Source organism: Dromiciops gliroides, chromosome 1 (genome assembly GCF_019393635.1).
Source record: "Dromiciops gliroides isolate mDroGli1 chromosome 1, mDroGli1.pri, whole genome shotgun sequence".
Classification (NCBI taxonomy): domain Eukaryota; kingdom Metazoa; phylum Chordata; class Mammalia; order Microbiotheria; family Microbiotheriidae; genus Dromiciops; species Dromiciops gliroides.
Window position 1 is genome coordinate 601687096 of NC_057861.1, and position 20691 is coordinate 601707786.

Consider the following 20691-nt stretch of genomic DNA (forward strand, 5'->3'; position numbering starts at 1 on the left):
GCAGGTGCTATGATCCTTATTTTATTATTTTTTTACTTTCATGTTTTAGAATATCCTTTTCAATTTTTTCACTTAATCGTATTTTATTTTTCCCAATGACAAGTAAATAGAGTTTTCAGCATTCATTTTTGTGAGATTTTGAATTCCAAATTTCCCCCCCCCCCAGTTCTTCCCAAGACAGCAAGCAATCTGATATGGGTTATGTAGTACATATGATTTCTACTTTAAAGTTGAGGACCTTGAGGCAGTTAGAAGTTAAGTGACTTGCGCAGGATGAAAGTCTGAGGAAAGAGTCTTCCTGATTCTAGACCAAGCCCTCTGATCTCTGTAGCATCTAGCCGCCTCTTAGGTAGGAAGTCTTGATTATGCAGCTCCTGCTCATGCCATTTTCCTCAGCTACAGCACGTCCTGATTGAACTGAATTATCCCAAAGAATTATACACTTAAGAGTTGAAAGGCTTCTTAGAATCATCTAATCTCACTTCTCAAACCATAGAATTCCTTTTATAATATTTGTGACAGGTGGTCATCCTGTTTCTTCTTAAACATCTCTGGTAATAGGTAGCTCGCTACCTCAAGAGATTGTTAGTTTCATTGCTGGACAATCCCAGTTGTTAGAAAGTCCTTTATACTCATTGGTTCCCATTCTGCATTTGGAGCCACACAGAATGCCCAGTTCCTTTTCTAGGTGACAGTCCTTCAGACATTGGAGGACCCTTAACCTGCTTTAGCTCATCTGCTGGGACAATTTACCAGTGTATGGCCACTGTGCTTGCTACTGCTTCTAGGAACCACAAGTGAGAATTGGGTGAAGGTAGACAGAAAAGGTGGATGGAAAAGCCCTGAAAAGGGCTCACGCCAGAGGAGCTAGTCCTCCCTAAACACCCCATTTACCCCACTATATTAATATTATCATAAATGCAATATCTTCCTTTGGACAATTCTGCTTCACTTAAATCCAATTTATGCGCAAATCGAGACATCACCTGTAATGTCACTGGTCCTCTGAAAAAAAGGATGAACTTTGAGGCCAGTATGATTCCTAAATCTTCTTTTTTTTCTTTTCTTTTCCTTTTTATTTTTTGAAGGGCAATGAGGGTTAAGTGACTTGCCCAGGGTCACACAGCTAGTAAGTGTCAAGAGTCTGAGGCCAGATTTGAACTCAAGTCCTCCTGAATCCAGGGTTGGTGCTTTATCCCCTGTGCCACCTAGCTGCCCCCTAAATCTTCTCTTTTTCACATAGTATGATGGCATCTGAGAGAAGAGGAAGGGTACTCCAAAGGTCTTCCTGCCTGAAGAATCTCCCTTACAATATCTTCAATAGGGATATATATATATATATGTATATATATATATATATACACACACATATATATATACACACACACACACACACACACACACACACACACACACACACACATATATATATATATATATATATATATATATATATATATGGTTTTCATTTCAATACCCCTCTGTGATGGGGCACTGACTACCTCTCAAAGCAGTCCATTCTACCTGAAAAGAGTTTTACTGATGTTTTACTATTTTAAAATCACAATAATTTTTGCATATTCCACTCACCCATCCCAAATGAGCCTTCCCTTATAATAAAAAAGAACAGTTCAGCAAAACTAACCTGCCCAGTGATAGTCTGCCAGTATATGCAAACACCCACCTCTATGCTTCCCCATCTCTCCAAGAAAAGAAGGGCTGTGCATCTCCTATTTTTTCTTTGGAGCCAGACTGGTCATTATATTTATACAACATTCACATTTGTTTCATCATTCATTTACATTATATTAGCCGTTGTGGGTATAACTTTCTTTGTTCTGCTTACTCTGCATCAGTTCAGACATGAGGTCATAGAATCACTGGGCTAGAGCTACAAGAGCCCTTAGAGGTAACTCCAACTACCTTATTTTTCAGATGAGAAAACTGAGGCTCAGAGAGATTTATTTTTTTATTTTGGGGGGTGGGGTGGAGCAATGAGGGTTAAGTGACTTCCCCAGGGTCACACAGCTAGTAAATGTCAAGTGTCTGAGGCTGGATTTGATCAGAGAGGTTAAGTAACTTGTCCAATGTGAAACAGGTCATAAATATCAGAACTGGGACTTGAACTTAGTAGTCTTTCCACTGTGCTATAAGGTGCAATAACATTTCATTTCATGCATTTTGGTTTTTGGAGGCAATTGGGGATAAATGATTTGCCCAGTCATATGACTAGTAAGTATCTGAGGCTGGATTTGAACTCAGGTGCTCCCTTATAGGCCCAGTGACCCATTGTGCCACCTACCTGCCTCTCATTACATTCAAGTACAACAATTTGTCCAGCTATTCCTCCCACTTTGTTTCTAGTCCTTCACTACCATAAGATTTGCTGGTAGGAATATTTTGGCAGATACAAAACCTTTCTTTCTGTCTTTGACTTCTTTTGACTGTATACCTAACAATGGGATCTCTAAGTCAGTATGGACATTTCAGTAACTTTTTTTTTTTTAAAGCAAATTGCTTTCCAAATGATTAAATCAATGCCCAACTTTACCTATAGTGTATTAGTGGGACTGCTGTTTCTTAGCCCTTGCCACATTGACTATTTACATCTTTTGTCATCTTTGCCAATATCCTGGATGGGAGGTAAGCCCTCTGAGTCATTTTCTGTGTGCATTTATGGTGAATGATTTGGAATTGTCTTTCACATGGTTCTTAATTGTTTTCCATCTTGAGAAATGAATGGATATCCTATGACTACTTATCTATTGGTGATTTTTCTTGGTCCTAGAGATTATTTATATTCATTCCCTATCTATCTTGCCTACCAGTCTTTTTATAAATGACAACAAAGACTCCCCTTCCCTCAATGCACTTGTTGTTTAGATGTGTTTTAGTCATGCCTGACTCTTTCTAACCTCTTTTGGGGATTTCTTGACAAAGAAACTGGAGCATTTTGCCATTTCTTTGTCCCTCAATGTACAGCTTCCTTCAAATCCTAGCTCTGATGATTTTGTTCATACAAAAGTTTCTAAATCTTGTGTAATCAAAATGTTCTTTTAAAAATCTTTTGGGATCACTTTTAACCCTTATTTGGTGAAGAAACCTGACATTACCTATGGTAGTGAGGCTTCCTTCCTTCCATTTTCCTCTATTTTTAAATAAATTACATAACCTCATATTTAAGTTAAGGATCCGTTTGGAACTTCTTGGAGTTTATGATGATGTAAGATCCTGGTCTAATTTCTTTATTAACCAAACTGCTTCCAATTTTTCTAGTAGTTTCTTATCCCATCTTTGGGAATTTGTAATTTTGTGATTTTTAATTTTTAGGGTATTTCCTCCCCTATCTCAAGCCTGAAAGGCCTAAATTTCATCTCTTTTTCAACTTTCACTCATTGCAGGTGTACCACTCTCTGGGACCAAGAAGAGTAAGTCTAATCTCCCAAACACCTGAAGGACACCTCTTCAAACACTTGTAAAAAACAACTATCTTGGGGGCAGCTAGATGGCGCAGTGGATAGAGCAGTGGCCTTGGAGTCAGGAGTACCTGAGTTCAAAATCCGGCCTCAGACACTTAATACTTACTAGCTGTGTGACCCTGGGCAAGTCACTTAACCCCAACTGCCTCACTAAAAACAAACAAACAAACAAAAAAACCAACTATCTTTTCTTCCTCAAATTAAAAATTCTCTATTCATGCAACTTTTCCATAAATGGTATGAAATCAAGTCTTTTCACTATCCTGGTTGCTCTTCTCTGGATGATCACCAATTTATTAATGTTTTTCCTAAAATGTGGCTCCTGGTTCTTATTTGTTCTTCATTCCTGAAGAGGTCCATGATATCGAGTGATGTCTTGACTTGCATTGAATTGGATTTTAAGTGAGGGAAGCTTGTGCAAGGTCATCAACTTCACTCTCTGCTCCAGAGACATCTGGGTCCAGTGGCAAGATACATATCAGGACAACTGGACAGGGTCCCGGATGTTTAAAGCAATTGGGGTGAAGTGACTTGCCCAGGATCACACAGCCAGTGTGAGATTTGAACTCATCTCTTCCCAACTTCAGGGCCAGTGCTCTATCCACTGTGCCAACTAGATGACCCAAAATGTGGCTCCTGGAATTTACCAGGATGCTCCAGATGTGTTCTGACCAGGGCAGGATGCAGTGGGGCTATCATCTCCCTAGTATTAAGACATGTTAGCTCTCTTAATGCAACCTCAGATTGCATTAACTTTCTTTGCTCCCACATCACACTGTTAACTCCTATTGAATTTGGAGTCCACTAAGGTCCCCCAGATCTTTTTCATATGAATTGTCCCACCCCTTTGTACTTGCCCCATTTTGGACTCGTGGAATGAATTTTTTAATCCAAGGTGTAAGATGTTTCATTTGTCCCTGTCAGTTTTCTTATTAGATTCAGCCCCAGTGTTCTAGAGTATCTGTCAAGATCTTTATAGGTCTTGACTCTGTCCTTCAATGTCCTAGCTGTCCTTCCCAATTTTGTGCCATCTATGCCTTTATCTGAGACGTTGATGAAATTTTAGCAAATACAAGGACAAACACAGATGCTTGGGATTCTCCACTGAAGACCTCTTTCTAAGTTGCCACTGAACCATTCAGGAAAGGGAACAAGCATTTGTTAAGTGCTTACCACATTCTAGGCACTGTGCTAAGCATTTTACAAATATTCTCTCATTTAATCCTCACAACAAGCCTTCTAAAGGTATTCCCATTTAACAGTTGAAAAAACTGAGGTAGATAGAGTTAAACCACTTGCCCGGGGTCACATAGCTAGTAAGTGTCTGAGGCTAGATTTGAACTCAGATCTCCCTGACTTCAAGCCTCCAGCTGTCTCTCCAACATTTCTCATTTTCCTTTTCTGTCATATTAGCCAATCTGCTAGGTGTGAGGTGGTACTTCAGAGTTGTTTGAATTTGCATTTCTCCAATCAACAAGTTCTAAATTTTGTGCTATCCTCTAGCTCAGCCATCTTCATCTTTTCCACAAGAATACCAGGTCTTTGTCAAATGCTTTCTAGAACAAAGGTAAACTATATTGACAGTATTTCCCTGATCAAGCAGTCTAGTAACCGTAAAAAGAAAGAAAGAAAGAAAGAAAGAAAGAAATAAGACTAGCAGCATGACACAATGGCTAGAGACAGGACGACCTAGGTTTAAACCCCTCCTCTAACATCTACTACCTGTGTGGCCATGTCATTTAACTCCTCCAAGCCTCAGTTTTCTAATCTGCAAAATGGGCATAACCTGCATAGTCCCACCGTCACAACACCATTGTGAATATCAAGTGAGATCCCACATGTAAATGCACTTTAAAGCACTACATAAAGGTCAGTCACCAGGATGATGAAGACTTGTTCTTGATGAAGCCAGACTGGGTCCTTGTGATTGAGGCTACCTCATATGTTTACAACCCATCCCCTTAATAATGCAATCTAGAATTCTGCCAGGAATTGGAGTCAAGCTCACTGACCTTGAGTCTGCAGACTCCATTTTTGGAAAATTGGGACCATATTTTCCCGTCTCCAATCCCGCGGTGCCTTTTCTATTTGTCCAACCTTTTCAAGGATCACTGACAGTGGCTCAGCAATCACAGCTGCCAGTTTCTAAAACATGTCATTTATCTAGGCCCGGTGACTCGAGCTTCCTTCTGGGCAGCTAGTGCTTTTTTACTATTGCCCTACTTGTATTGCTAGTCACTCCCTATTAGTCACTTGTTTTGTCCTTTGCACTTGCAAGGTCATTCTCCTTGGCAAAGAAAAAAAGTAAAATAAGATGTAAGAGGCTCTTTCTTTTCTACATTGTTGATTATTATCATTCCATCCTTCCTGAGGCTTTCTTTGATCTTCCTCTTATTTTCCCCAAACCCAAACCATCCTTTCTGCTGTCCTTAGCTTTCCTAATTAGCCTCTTGTTCTGAGTTTATAACTACTGACACTTCCTTTTTGTAAAGGTTGTACATGTGCAATCATGTTAAACATATTTCCACATTAGTCATGTTGTGAAAGAAGAAACAGAACAAAGAGGAAAGACCACAAAAAACCCCCAAAACCCAGTAAAAATATTATGCTTCAATCTGCATTCAGACACCATAGTTCTTTTTCTAGATGCTGAGAGCATTTTCCATCATGAGGTCTTTAGAATTGGCTTGGATCATTGTATTGCTGAGAGGGGATAAGTCTATCACAGTTGATCATCACACAATGTTACTGTGTACAATGTTCTCCTGGTTCTGCTCACTTCACTTTGCATCAGTTCATGTAAGTCTTTCCAGGTTTTTCTGAAACCTGTCTGCTCATCATTTCTTATAGCACAATAGCATTCCATTACATTCATATACCACAACTTGTTTAGCTATTTCCCAATTGATGAGCATCCCCTCAATTTCCAATTCCTTGTTACCACAAAAAGAGCTGCTATAAATATGCTCTCTTTGGGATATAGACCTGGTAGTGATATCAGTGGATCAAGGGGTATGCACAATTTGATTGCCCTTTGGAGATAGTTCCAAATTGATCTTCCAGAATGGTTGGATCAGTTCACAACTCCACCGACAATGCATTAGTATCCCAATTTTTCCCACATCTTCTTCAACACTTATCATTTTCCTTTTTTGTCATACTAACCAATCTGATACATGTGAGTTGGTACCTCAGAGTTGTATTAATTTGCATTTCTCTAATCAGAAGTGATTTAGAGCATTTTATATGCCTATAGATAGTTTTAATTTCTTCATTTGAACACTGCCTGTTCATATCCTTTGACCATTTATACTGACACTATTCCCAAAGGATCTTGCCACATTTTTGCATTCATCTTCCATAGTCTGACTTTACTTCCATCTTCCATAAATGCTTTTTTAAAAATCTGAGCTAATTGTTGAGTTCTCTGGAAGACCATACACAGAAATGCTCTCCTACCTCTGCTTTAACTACTAACCTCCTTGGCTTCAAGTCCCAGCCAAAATCCTACCTTCTACAGGAAGCTTTCCCAAGGCCTCTTAATTCCAGTGGCTTTCCTCTTTTAGTTCTTATAGCTTTTATTTATTTATTTTTGTCATTTTAGTCATGTGCAACTCTTTGTGACTCCATTTGGGATTTTCTTGACAAAGATACTAGAGTGGTTTGCCATTTCCTTTTCCAGCTCATTTTATAGGTTTTTTATTTTCATCCTTCATTTTCTTTTTTAAAAAATTTTTAAATATTTTCCCCAATTACATATAAAGATATTTTTTTAGTTCCAAATTTTTCTCCCACTCTCTCTTCCCAACCCCCTCCTGAAGCCAGCAAGCAATCTGATATAGGTTATATATTACAATCATGTTAAATATATTTCCACATTAGTCATGTTTAAGAGAAAAATCAGAACAAAAGAAAAAAACACAAGAAAGAATAAACAACAACAAAAAAGCAAAAAGAAAAGTGAAAATAGTATGCTTCAATTTGTATTCAGACTCCATATTTCTTTTTCAGAATGTGGAGAGCATTTTCCACCATGAGTCTTTTAGCATCGTCTTGGATCATTATTTTGTTTTGTTTTTTTGTTTTTTAGTGAGGCAATTGGGGTTAAGTGACTTGCCCAGGGTTACACAGCTAGCAAGTGTTAAGTGTCTGAGGCCGGATTTGAACTCAGGTCCTCCTGACTCCAGGGCCAGCACTCTATCCACTGTACCACCTAGCTGCCCCCATCTTGGATCATTGTCTTGCTGAGAAGAGTTAAGTCTATCACGGTTGATCATCACACGATGGCAAGCAGGGTTTAAGTGACTTGCCCAGGGTCACACAGCTTGTAATTAATTGACTCAGGAAGAGGAGTCATCCTGACTCTAGATTGGGAACTCTGTCCACAGCACCACCTAGCTGCCCCTAAGCATATAGCACATAGCTTGCTTTGTCTAAAAGTTTGTATGTTGTCTCATATTAATTAGTAAGCTCCTTGAGGGCAGGAACTGTCTTTTGCCTCTTTTTGTATCCCCAGTGCTTAGCACAATGCCTGGCACATAGTAATCATCTAATAAGTAATGATTTCTCACCTCTTTGTGCCTTTGTACTTATTTCCCCTTCTCTTTACTTCTTGGCATTTGTTTCCTTTAAGGCTCAACTTATGTACTACCTATTTCAGGAGAACTTTCCTGATCCCCTCAGCTGCTAGTGCCTCTCCATCCTTCCTTGTACTTGAATTATACATGTCTTATATATACCTCTAGATGTGTATGTTGTTTCCCTTATTAGGATGTAAGCTGCTTGAAGGCAGATACTGTTTTGCTTTTGTTTTTGTATCTCTACTTAGTACTAGGGTTGGAACATAGTAAGTGCTTAATAAATTCTTGTTGATTGTTATTTTTCTTGAAGAGGACCATGATATCAGGGTGATGTCATGACCTGCAAGTGAATGCAAAGTAACCAGCCTTACTCTTTTTTGGAGGGGGGGTGGGGTTTGCAGGGCAATAAGGGTTAAGTGACTTGCCCAAGGTCACACAGCTAGTAAGTGTCAAGTGTCTGAGGCCAGATTTGAACTCAGGTCCTCCTGAATCCAGGGCTGGTGCTTTATCCATTGAGCCATCTAGCTACCCCCCCCCCCAGCCTTACTCTTTCCTCCAGTAACATCTGGGTCCAGTGGCAAGATAGATATCAGGACGACTGGAGATGGCCCCACATGTTTTTAAGTCAATTGGGGTTAAGTGACTTGCCTAGGGTCACATAGCTAGTAAGTGTCTGAGGTCAGATTTAAATTCAGGTCCTCCCAACTTCTGGGCCAGTGCTCTAACCACTTAGCCACCTAGCTGCCCTGTCTTGGTGATTGATTGACTGGTTAAAAACTTCCTCTTTTCCTCCTCTTCAAATTTGTTTCTCTTTGGGTTTTCTGAATTTCAGTGTGTGTGTGTGTGTGTGTGTGTGTGTGTGTGTGTGTGTTTTGCGGGGCTATGATGGTTAAGTGACTTGTCCAGGGTCACACAGCTAGTAAGTGCCAAGTGTCTGAAGCCAAATTTGAACTCGGTTCCTCCTGAATCTAGGGCTGGTGCTTTATCTACAGTGCCACCTAACTGCCCCCTGAATTTCATTCTTGACAGTTCCTCATCCTCCCCTTCTGGACTAACTTCTCCTCTGGAATTTTTAATCCATGGCATCTTACCTACCCTTTCAATGAACCCTGAAATAGGCTCTCTCCAAATCTCAGGCATGTCAGACTTTGCTCAACTTTCTCCTCCTTCTATCACAAATTCTAAGATGGGGTGGTCATTGCTCAGAGCTCTTATCATTTCCACTCCAGCTATCGGTTCTTTCTTGTTGGTGAAAATTGGATCTGGAATAGAATTTGCCTTTGTTGTTGTCGTTTTTCTTTCTTTTGAAGGATGAAATGATTATTAAGGGAAGTCAAGGAATTCTCAGCTTTTGGAAGGGAGAAAGCACCATAGATATGTGGATAATTGAAGTAGCTTGACCAATACTGCAATATTATGCTGTGACGCTGGGTTGTGATCTGTCTCACAACTTCCTCATCTATTTCATCTTTTTGTCCCAGTGGTTTATACCCTGATACAGTATTGATTCTATTTCTGCCTTGATTTATCTTTGTCCCAATGCTCTCCACCATGCTCTTTCCCACCTAGCACCATTCCTGGATTTCTTCACATTCTTAATATACAGCATTACTCCACTCTCTACCCTCTATTTGCCTATTTTGTTTCTTTGAAGTTTTATCCTTCCAGGGGGAAGACCTGGATTCAAATCCCACTTCAGATACTTATTGGCTGTGGGACCCTGAACTTTCAACCCTTTTGTGCTTCAATTGCCTCATCTATAAAATAATAACATGTACCTCCCAGGTTAGGAGTAAGGATCAAATGAGATAATATTTGCAAAGCACTTTGCAAGCCTTAAAGCACAATATAAATGGTAGCTGGGCAGCTAAGGTGATGCCACAGTGCATACAACGTCAGCCCTAAAGTGAGGAAGACTCATCTCCCTGAGTTCACATCTGGCTTCAGACACTTACTAGCTGGGTAACCCTGGGCAAGTCACTCACTTAATCCTGTTTGCCTCAGTTTCCTTATCTGTAAAATGAGCTGTAAAAGAAAATGGCAAACCATTCCTATATCTTTGCCAAGAAAACCCTAAATGGGGTCACTAAGAGTCAGATAAGACCGAAAAACTATAAACAACAACAAAATGGTAGCTATTCTTGGATTTGTCTCCTGTGAACATTCCTCCTCCATTGTAGATACTCTCTGTGGTCTCTTGCTTGGCATGCAGATAGACCTTTCATCCTCCTAGCTCCTCTCTGCTGGAAGAACCCCAGTTTGTTCATGTTCTAAGAACTGAACTGAATATTCCAAATGTGGCCTGACCAGGGAGGGCATAGAACAAAAGGTAGACCTGGGGACACTAGATTTTGGGTGAGTTTTAGCCTATGACTGCACTCTGTTTTGGCTGCCACACAACAGTTGGCTCATTTTGAGAATGCGTCTAGCTAAGATCCTCAGGTTGTTACCTAGGCCTGCTCTGATCTTCCTTATAAAGGTGCTGGAGGTGAAGTTGTTTCCTCAGCCCTACCTACAAGCCTCGTATGGTTGGCTTTGGACATCCTGCTTGGATCCCTTCTCTCTAGCTCCATCAACAAGGTGAGGGAAGGGTTAGCTCAATGGTTAAGGAGGGCCAGATCTTTCTCAGGTGAATAGCCTCATCACCGCCAGTGCCTCTGTTAACTTCCTGCTCCAGCTAAACCTGGCTGAGGGTATGAATAAAAGGTATGAATGGAGGGAAAACAGTGTACTGTTGAGGCCTAGCCTGTGGTGTGTTGCTCCCCCCTTAACTGCCTGCACCAGGGGGCACTGAGCTACATCTTCCAAGATACTGATGATTGCCCTGTTCAACCTGGCTCAGTTATGACTCAGTTTTTTGTTTCTTTTCTTATTTTATTGACAAAAAACCCCAGCATAAGGAAATTATCCCAACTGACTGGGAATTATGACTACTCCACTTGGGCCTCTCCTGTTTCAACTTTCCTCTTCTCTTTTCCTATTCTGCTCTCCTTCCTTCCCTCTCACATATCTTTTCCTCCCCTCCTTGTTTTTCTCTTCCCTTCTCTTATTCCCCTTCCCTTCTTCTTTCTTCCCTCATTCTTTCTTTCCCTCCTCCTCCTTTCCTGTTCCCTTCTTGCTCCATTTATTCTCTCACTCTTCTGTTCTCTTTCTCCCTCCTTCTCCCCCTCTCCTCTCTTCTGGTTCCAACCTTGGTTGTTGTCTGCTCAGTTTTACTCCTATCACCCTTCCCTTTCATCTTGTGTCACTTCTGGGGTGTGACTGGATATTTTGGGCCTGAGTTCACGGAAACAGACTAATGGGGAATTAGACAAACCACATTTGAGAGTGACAAAATGCATCTTCTGTCCAGCCAGCCTGCCTTCCCTCCTCTCTACCAAGCCATTTCTTGGGTCCCCCACACTTACCAACTCAAAAACGGTTTAAGATCCCTTTTCCATGCAATCTTCCTAAGCCCCCAAACCCACAGGCAGCCAGCCTCCTTCCCCTCTTCTTTGTTTCATCCCCTCACAGACTATGTCTAGGCTGAGGATCACTTGCTTTTGGAAGACAGGACCATTGGTCTAAATACAGGGTGAGTTGGCTGCCGCGCCAGATGGCCTGTCGAAATTAGAGAAAACTAGGTATCTTTTATACTCTAAGTCATTTAGCCTCTCATTGAAAATGCCAAGAGCCACTTCTTTATCACACCACAAGTAGACCACTTCTCTTGATCCTTAAAAAATTTAGATCTAAAGACTGGAATATCTTCTCAAGAAGACTAAAAAACCCTCCCTCTCCTTGATAAGAGATGCTTTTCCTTGTAGGGATGGGGTTTGTACCTCATTGATGCAAGGATACAAAGCATGAGCCACTTTTTCTTTAGGAAGACTATGTCTACGCTCTCTCCTGGGCACCTTTGGTAAACTACCCAATCTGCCTATAGGGGATAACAATACCTGCCCTGCTCTCATCACAGGGTTTTTGTGAGGCTCAGACCAGGTAATGGTTATGAAAAGATCCTGAAATGTGCAAAGTACTACATAGTTGTGGAGGAGATGTATATACAGTATATATTTAAATATGAAGATGCTTCTCCTAAGTTATAACAATCTGGACAGTGTGACACATTGTCTCTGGTAGTGGGGGTGGTCTGCCCTGAACTCCCAGCACTCTCTTTTTAAAAAAATTTTTTTTTTGGCAGGGCAATGAGGGTTAAGTGACTTGCCCAGCGTCACACAGCTAGTAAGTGTCAAGTGTCCGAGGCTGGATTTGAACTCAGGTCCTTCTGAATCCAAGGCCAGTGCTTTATCCACTGCGCCACCTAGCTGCCCCCCCCCCAGCACTCTCTTACCCAATCTCCCTTGTAGTTTGGAGACATGGAGGATACAGTTATCTGCTTGAGGCTGATTGCCATCTAATGATAATCCTAGGCTGGGTGCTCACTCAGTGTCTAACACAAACAGGGGTCCATGAGGGTAGACCAAGAAAGAAGGGCTAATGTATATAATTAAAGGGATTGTTGAAGATGCCAGTGAGTCAGCACAAATTCATTCAAAGGATCAAGGCAACCTAGGGAGTTTCTCACATCTTTGAGAAGAGTGTGGATTTTAAGAACTTCCAGAATAGCCATGTCCAAGTCCTCTTAAGAAGGAAGTGGGGGGGGGCAGCTAGATGGCGCAGTGGATAGAGCATCGGCACTGGATTCAGGAGTACCTGAGTTCAAATCTAGCCTCAGACACTTAACACTTACTAGCTGTGTGACCCTGGGCAAGTCGCTTAACCCCCATTGCCCCGCAAAAAAAAAAAAAAAAAGAAGGAAGGGTAGGTTAGGTAGGGGAGGGGGAAGATTAGAGAAGGCTGAAAAAGTTGAGAAGCAGAGGTGGAAGGAGGGAAAGGGAAGTTGGAAGAAGAGAAGGGGAAGAGAAATTAAAGGAAGGAGAGAAAGCAGAGCTTGAAGAGTGGTAACCAGAGGTAAAAGCCAAAAAGGAGTATAAATAATTCAAATGGCCAAGTAGAACTGTACTGTCTGTTCCTGAATGTGGTAACTATAACATGCAACTACACTTGCCTAGCAGCCATTGCCCCAGAGAGGCAGGATGGATCAGAAAGACTTGAGTTCAGATCCTGCCTCTTGATACCTACTAGTTGTGTGACCATGGGTAAGTCATTTAACTTTGCTTTAGTTTTTTTCATCTGGGAAATGAAGAGGCTGGATCTGAACTTCTAGGTCCCTTCTAGTTCTGGATCTATGATTGTATGACTGAATGATCTCTAAGGTCCCTTTCAATTCTAATTCCCATGACAGTACTCACCTTGCAACACAATGACGACAAACTAGACTATTGCTGGATCAGCAGTCAGATGAAGAAGGGAAGTGGGGAAATAAGTCTTGAAAGAGAAGCCTTTTCCATTTGGATTGACACATTTCAAAATAGCTTTGACCCTAGTTTGTTTGCTCACTATTATGCCTTCAGGAAGTGTAAAGTTAAGACCCGGGGTGAAGAAACCACATTATATCTCTATTTTAAAACCTTGCTGGGCTATGTTTAAATGTATCTGCTTTTTCTTTTCTTTTTTTTTAAGAGTTATGTTCTATGGAATGGGACACAGGCTCTTTAAAAGGGGACAGGCGGTGCCAGAGGCCAGGCTGTTAAGTTGCAGGGGAGCTGCTAAGAGAAGTGTTTAATGAGCAAGCTTAAACACAGAATGGAAATTTTATTTCACAGAACACTTAGCAGCTAGATACCTGATTTGGGGATGGGGGTGGGGGTAGGGGAAGCTTGGAGGAACTCAGAAGCTGGCTGGCAAGGAACTGGATGGCAAGGCAGTCAATCAGAAGCAATAAGTTCAGGAGAGGCTCGTGAAATTACTGGATCCCAATGCTATGTGACTGTTCCTTTATCTTCTTTGTTATGAGGAGGCAGTAAAAGGAATCACAGAGCATAGGGCTGGGACCAGGTTCCAACACTAGAAGGCCAAATAAAGCTGTCTCTCTCATTAGCTTAACAGCTTAAGCAGAATGAATAGATGTATGGTTGAGAGAAAGGAAGATCAAAGGCTGGAAGGAAGGTCTTGGCAAAGGTTTCCTATTAGAAATGGGCCAAAAGTACCAGAGCCATGGACAAGGCTGCATCCCCAGGGAAGAACTCCTGGTTTAAAAAGGCTCAGGATGAATCATAAAGATGCTTTCTTAATCTTGAAGGGGGAAAACCAGGGTTAGCTTAAGCAGTAGTAAAAAAATCACTCAAGATTGGCGAGGAAGGGACTGGATCTTGGGTCGTCAACTGCAGTATAGGAATGAATAATTGTTGTTATGGTTAGCTCTTTTGAACAGAGTTGTATTTTTGTTCTTCAGAATTTAAAGGGGCAGAAGAATGTGTTTCTTTCTCCTAGTTAAAAGCACTTTCCTGAAACCTAGCATGTCCGGACCAAGAGACCAAAGCTTCAAAGCCTCATCATAAATGTGGTAGCAGCAGCCACCAGAATTGGGGGCTGGAGAATTTAGGAGGAAATTGAAACTGCTGGAGTCCTGGCCTTTCCCACTGAAATGTGTTATATAGCCTGTGGTATTGAACTGAAGCTCTGGATTTATCCAAAGTAGCTTCTATACTGAGAGATCTCTCACAACCACTGTCTATCTTTCTGTCTCTATCTCTCTGTCTGTCTGTCTCTCTTTGGAGGGGGAGGCTTATATCTCCACCAAGAATCTCTTCTAGGAACATCAAAATATAGCTCATTTTCTAGGTCTTTTTCTTGTGTGTGTGGGGGGGAATGGGGGTTAAGTGACTTGCCCAGGGTCACACAGCTAGTAAGTGTCAAGTGTCTGAGGCTGGATTTGAACTCAGGTCATCCTGAATCCAGGGCTAGTGCTTTATTCACTGAGCCACCTAGCTGCCCCACATTTTCTAGGTCTTTAAAAAATGACAAAAAAGGAAAAATGTCCCTCAGTTCTCATGAAAGCACATAGTCTAACAATACATGAAACACAAGACCAGTTCTTCATATAACCTGACAAAAATTCATAAAACTTGAAGCACTTGCACCCAGAGCATCACTGGGCTTCTACTCTCTGTGGACTCCTGTATAGTCCTTCAGACCCACAACACTATCCCATGATTGAAAAGGTCTTTTGGGTCCTGAGAGAGTTAACATGTTTCCTCCTGCTGAACACCTCATTCTTGGGATCTATACAATCACCTCTAGACTCACAAGAATACCCTGGCTGAGCCCCTACAAAAGGGGAATGAACTCAGTATTGCTGGAGAGACAAGAGACATCTCCTTCAACATTATTTCTAGGGAACTACGTAGCCTTCCTGACTTGGTTGGGACTCCCCTAAATGGAGGAATGAATTAGGGGTCAATAGAGACACACACGGTCCACACAACTCTCAGTGCTAGTTAAAAGCAAAAGTTCTAGCTTGTTCCTCCATATTGTGGTCTTATCCCTTGGCTCCAGCTTCTGCTTTGTTCCAGAATGTCTCTGATTGGTCCAAGAACACAGCATTGTCCAGGAACTGCTCCTCTTTCCTTTAGGAGTCTTGGTCCAGGAACTCTAACGCCGGAGGCTCCTTTGCCAGCAGCTCCTCCAACATGCCTATAGCCTCCTAAGAGGTCATGGGGGAAGGGCCCTGCATGGATATGAAGGTTTCCTCTTCCCCTTCAGAACCTGACTCCAATCTCCATGGATAATCCTTCTGTTCTCTGTCCTCTGGGTCTTTGTCCAAGAGCTCCCTGTCTCTATTCTCTCCTTGAAAGGCCAAGTTCAAGGCGAGGCTCAAAGGTATAAAAGAATAGTGAGTCAATCAATCATCCTGAAAAATGGCATTAATGAGGGTGTTTATACTTTGTGCACAGGGAAGCATTTTCAATGTGGGAACAAAGGCTTCCTACTTAGGTGGCATTGACCCAAGACCAGGACTGGAGTCAGACTCCCAGCACTATGATGTTTGAGGGAAAATGTGTTGCACGTAGTCCAGAGTTCATTCAGAGACAATCCAGAATCCTTGGAAACAGGTGCCAAAAGCTTACCTGGAGAAGGGGCATGGAAGAAGAGAGGGAAGACAGTTTGGGGGCCCTGCTTTACAGAGGCTTCCCTTGCATCGGACTCCCACCAGGTCTTGTCTCCTCAGATTCAGAACCTGCTAGTAACATGGAGTGTGGAAGAGAGCTCCTTGCCTCTAGGCAGTTAGTCCTGGGTCCTATCCCTCACTTATCCCAGAGAAAGAAGAGGAGGGTCTGAGAAGGACCCTTGGAGGGAAGAGAGAGTCTGCCAAGTCATCACTTGGGCCAGAGCTGATGGGAGCTGAGAGTAGAGGGGAGACCCCTCTCCCCTTGGTGTAGGGAGAGTTGGATTAATATCCATGTCTCATTACCTCACCTCTGTGAATACCAAAAGTATTCCCTCAATTTAGTGGTGTGATTTAGACAGATAATTCAGCAATGCCTCCACATGAAGGTGGCCCCTTATAGGATGTGGTATGAAGTGAGGAACTCTGAGTTAACCCAAGCTGAGAAAGCTCACCATTAGAGCTTCATTACCTTGGGCTACACATTATCCTTCTCTCTCTCTCTCTCTCTCTCTCTCTCTCTCTCTCTCTCTCTGGGCAATGAGGGTTAAGTGACTTGCCCAGGGTCACACAGCTAGTAAGTGTCAAGTGTCTGAAGCTGGATTTGAACTCAGGTCCTCCTGAATCCAGGGCTGGTGCTTTATCCACTGTGCCACCTAGCTGCCTCTCTGTCTCTTCTTTTAGGATGTAAAGCCTACTGACATTCTGGGAGGGGAAAATTATCCAGTTCTTAATGCTTAAACATGAGTTAATTTATCAATGAACACATTAATCAATCAAGGAGCACCCTCATGTGCCTTGTACTGGGGGTACAAGGACAAAATTGATTCAGCCCCTACCCTCAAGGAGCTTATCTTCTAAAAGGGGAGACACCATGTAGATAAAGAAGTATGTGTAAAATATAACATGTACAAGACAAATATAAGTTAATTTTGGGGGGAGGGGATTAGCAATTGGGGGTTATCAGGAAATTGTTTCATATATTAGGAGGTGCTTGAGCTGAGTCTTGAAGAAAATAAGGAACTTGAAGAGGCAGAGTAAAGAGGTAATACATTCAGGCATCGGACATAGTACAAAGACTCGGAGGTGGGAAATGGAGCAGTGTGTGCACTACAGCAAGAAGGTATTTTTGTCTGGATCTTTGAGTGCAGGAAGTGTGATATACAAGAAGGTTGGAAGGATAAGTAGAAGCCAAATTGTGAAGGGCTTGAAAAGCCAAACAAAGGTATTTATAGTTGATCCTAGAGGTAATAGGAAGCCACTCTGAGCAGGGGAGGGGTATGGTCAGACTTTCTCTTTAGGAGAATCATTCTAGCAGCTATATGGAAGGTGGGTTAGAGAGAGAACAGACTTGAGGCAGAGACACCAATCAGGATGCCAATGAGATTTTCCAGGCAAGCAGCAAGTGATGAGAACCTGAACTCAAATGGTGTTGATGTGAGCAGGGAGATAGGGATGGATGTAAGAGATGTTGTGGAGGTAGAAATGACAAGATTTGGCAACTGATTGGTTCTGAGGGATGAGGGATAACAGAGCTGAGGATAATTCTGAGGTTTAGAACCTGGATGGGTAGAATGATGGTGGTACCCCTTAACAGAGAGAAAGAAGCACAGAAGAGGGAGAGAGAGTTAGTTTTGTTTGGGACACATGAAGTTTGAGATGTCTTTAGAACATCCAGTTTGAAATGTCTAACTGGCAATTGTAGATGGGTGATTGGAACTCAGAAGACAGACTAGGGCTGGGTTTATAGATGTGGGAATCACCTGCTAAGAGATAATTATTAAACCAAATGGGATCTGTCTAGGTCACCAAGTGAGATGGTATGTAGAGAAAAGAGAACAGTGGCCCCAAACAGAGTCAGGATTGGGGTGGGGGCAGGGTTACTCACACTTAGGGGGATTGATATGGATGATGAAATAGCAAAGGAAACTGAGGCATGGCCAGACAAGCTGGAGGTGTGGAGAAGGTGACAACCTGCATTCAGAGGAGTCTGTTCACTCAGGTGCTCCTATACTAATTAAATTACAGAACTAGTGATCCAAGGACCCCTATCCTTGGTTGTGAAAGAGGAGATATGACAGTACGGTAGGCAGGCACTATTGAGGGTTACTTAAGAAAAGGGAAAACTTTGGTGTGTTTGAATATAGCAAGGGAGGAACAAATCAGTAGATTGAAGGATTGGAGAAATGAGATTACATATAAGAGATAATCTAATATTATCTCTAATATTATTAGATCATATAGGGATAGATGGAAGATTAGAGAAACAGGATGTTTCTGGAGTCATTCTGGTAGGGAAGATAGAATGAGATCAAGAATACATGTAAGGGCAGCTAGGGGGCACAGTAGATAAAGCACTGGCCCTGGATTCAGGAGGACCCGAGTTCAAATCCAGCCTCAGACACTTGACACTTACCAGCTGTGTGACCCTGGGCAAGTCACTTAAACCTTATTGCCCTGCCAAAAAGAAAGAGTACACATAGAGGAGTTGGCTTGGTGAGAAGGCTCACTTCTTCAACAAAAATTCATGTAAGGGAAGAGTGAGATGTCATGCTTACAGGGGAATGGTCTCTGTTTTCTCAGTAAAATATGACTCAGCAAGTTCCTCCACTGGAAAGGTTGGGGGAGCTGGTACTACGGGAGGTTTGAATAAAGAAGAGAAGGTTTGAAACAACCTCTAAGGGGAGTAAAAGAGAAACAATTGTTGTTTGTCCTTCATTCTCAAAAAGGACCATGACATCTGGGTGATATCATGATTTAGAATGAATTGAATTGAAGTGAGGGAGGGCTGTGCAAGGTCACCAACCTCACTCCCTCCTCTAGAGCCATCTGGGTCTAGTAGCAAGACATGTATCAGGACAACTAGAGATGGCCCTGAATGTTTAAGGCAGTTGGGATTAAGTGACTTGCCCAGGGTCACACAGCTAGTGTTGAATGTCTGAGGTGAGATTAGAAAGGAATAAAAGGAGGGTCTTATGTCTGAGGAGCCAGATGAGATGTATCAAGGACTTTCCTGACAGGAGGGATGGGAGCAGCACTGTGGAGAGCAGAAGAGGGGTTGTTAAGAGACAAGAAGGCTTAAAAGGATTACTAAGACCAATTTACGGATGTCATCATAGCCTAAGTCAGTCCTATTTTCCAAATTTTTTTGGATAATGGCCTAGAAATGGTACACGACTCAAGGGGGTTTTCCAAACAAAAGCTGGGCAGGAGACAGCATCTAAAAGTTTGAACTGGGTTCTTGAGGTGACTCAGACTCTGGCAAAAATTCCATTGGCCAAGGTTGGGGTGCTAGAGGGCTGACTTGGGGACTTCCTCTCTATTTGGGACCTCCTTAGGCAAAGGCCTGTGATCTAAAGTAGATGAGGTTACCTCTATTGCTTGGGCCTCCTGACCCTGCATTTGGGATGGCTCAGTCATGTGAAGAAGGTTGGATCCATGGATCCCAGGGGTTCAAATCAATCCTGAGAATGAGTCCATAAGGAGCACAGAATACCAAACACAGATAAAGCTGCTTCTAGCAGTGACATGCTCTGCTTCCTTGCCAAGGGATCCTAGGATGTGAGTGAGAACCTAATCAGTTTAAACCCTTGGGACATGTTTGGAGAGAGAAAATGTCCTAAATTGCAAAGTGGACTCAACTCTCTAAGTAACTAAGAGTGAATGGCATGGGCGATAGTGAATGAACTGAGGTCACCCCCAGTGGGAAGGGTAGAGGTGTTCCCTAGACGTGACTCATAAGGCTTATGTGTGGAGAAGGCAAGACCAGGACTCAAAGCTAAGTCTTTATACAAAGATTAAGTATGTTTTCTGGCTTCATTTCGGAGACTGATCCTAAATTGAGGAGGAGGAGAAAAGGTCAGTATGGAAAAATGTGAGAAGTGCTTACTTCTAGCCAGAGGCAATGAGTGAATCTGGGCAATGTCATAGTGATTTATAATAATAACAATAACAATAATAATAATAGATAACATTAATGTAGTGCTTTAAGGTTTGCAAAGCACTTGGAATATATTATCTCATTTATCCTCATTAGCAACCCTGTGAAGCAGGTGTTATTATCATCCTCACTTATCAGATTGGGAAACTAAGGATGCTAGACATTAAGGGACACACCTAAGGTCACAGCTAGTCAATATGAAGCAGGATTTGAACTCAGGTCTCCTAGACTCCAAAGCCAATGGCCTATCTACTGAGCCACCTAGATGCTTTTGTATCTCTAAATTCTTGGTAAGGTACCAAGTGATTTCCTTCCTCGAAGTAATACGAGATGAATATATATGGCTTCCCTCCCACAGACCTTGAATCACTTCAGAAATTATGATCATTAAACCTAGAATCAGGTGCCATTCCCTTTGCCAAGATCCCAGTGTGATGGGATGATAACAAGGGAACACTCCCACTTCCCCTCTCCCCCCATCCAAAAATGTTTCCCTTAGCTTCATTACTTAAACTTTGGCATTTCATTAGAAACCACTGCAGTGGGGGCAGCTAGGTGGTGCAGTGGATAGAGTACTGGCCTTGGATTTAGGAGGACCTGAGTTAAAATCTGGCCTCAGACACTTAACACTTACTAGCTGTG

At 42.1% G+C, this 20691-nt stretch overlaps 1 protein-coding gene across 1 annotated transcript in view; it reads right to left on the minus strand.

Moving 5' to 3' along the window:
• Positions 1-20691, minus strand: part of DNAI1 (dynein axonemal intermediate chain 1) — a 285479-nt gene that overhangs the window by 54207 nt on the left and 210581 nt on the right. The gene's annotated exons all lie outside the window — the stretch shown is intronic.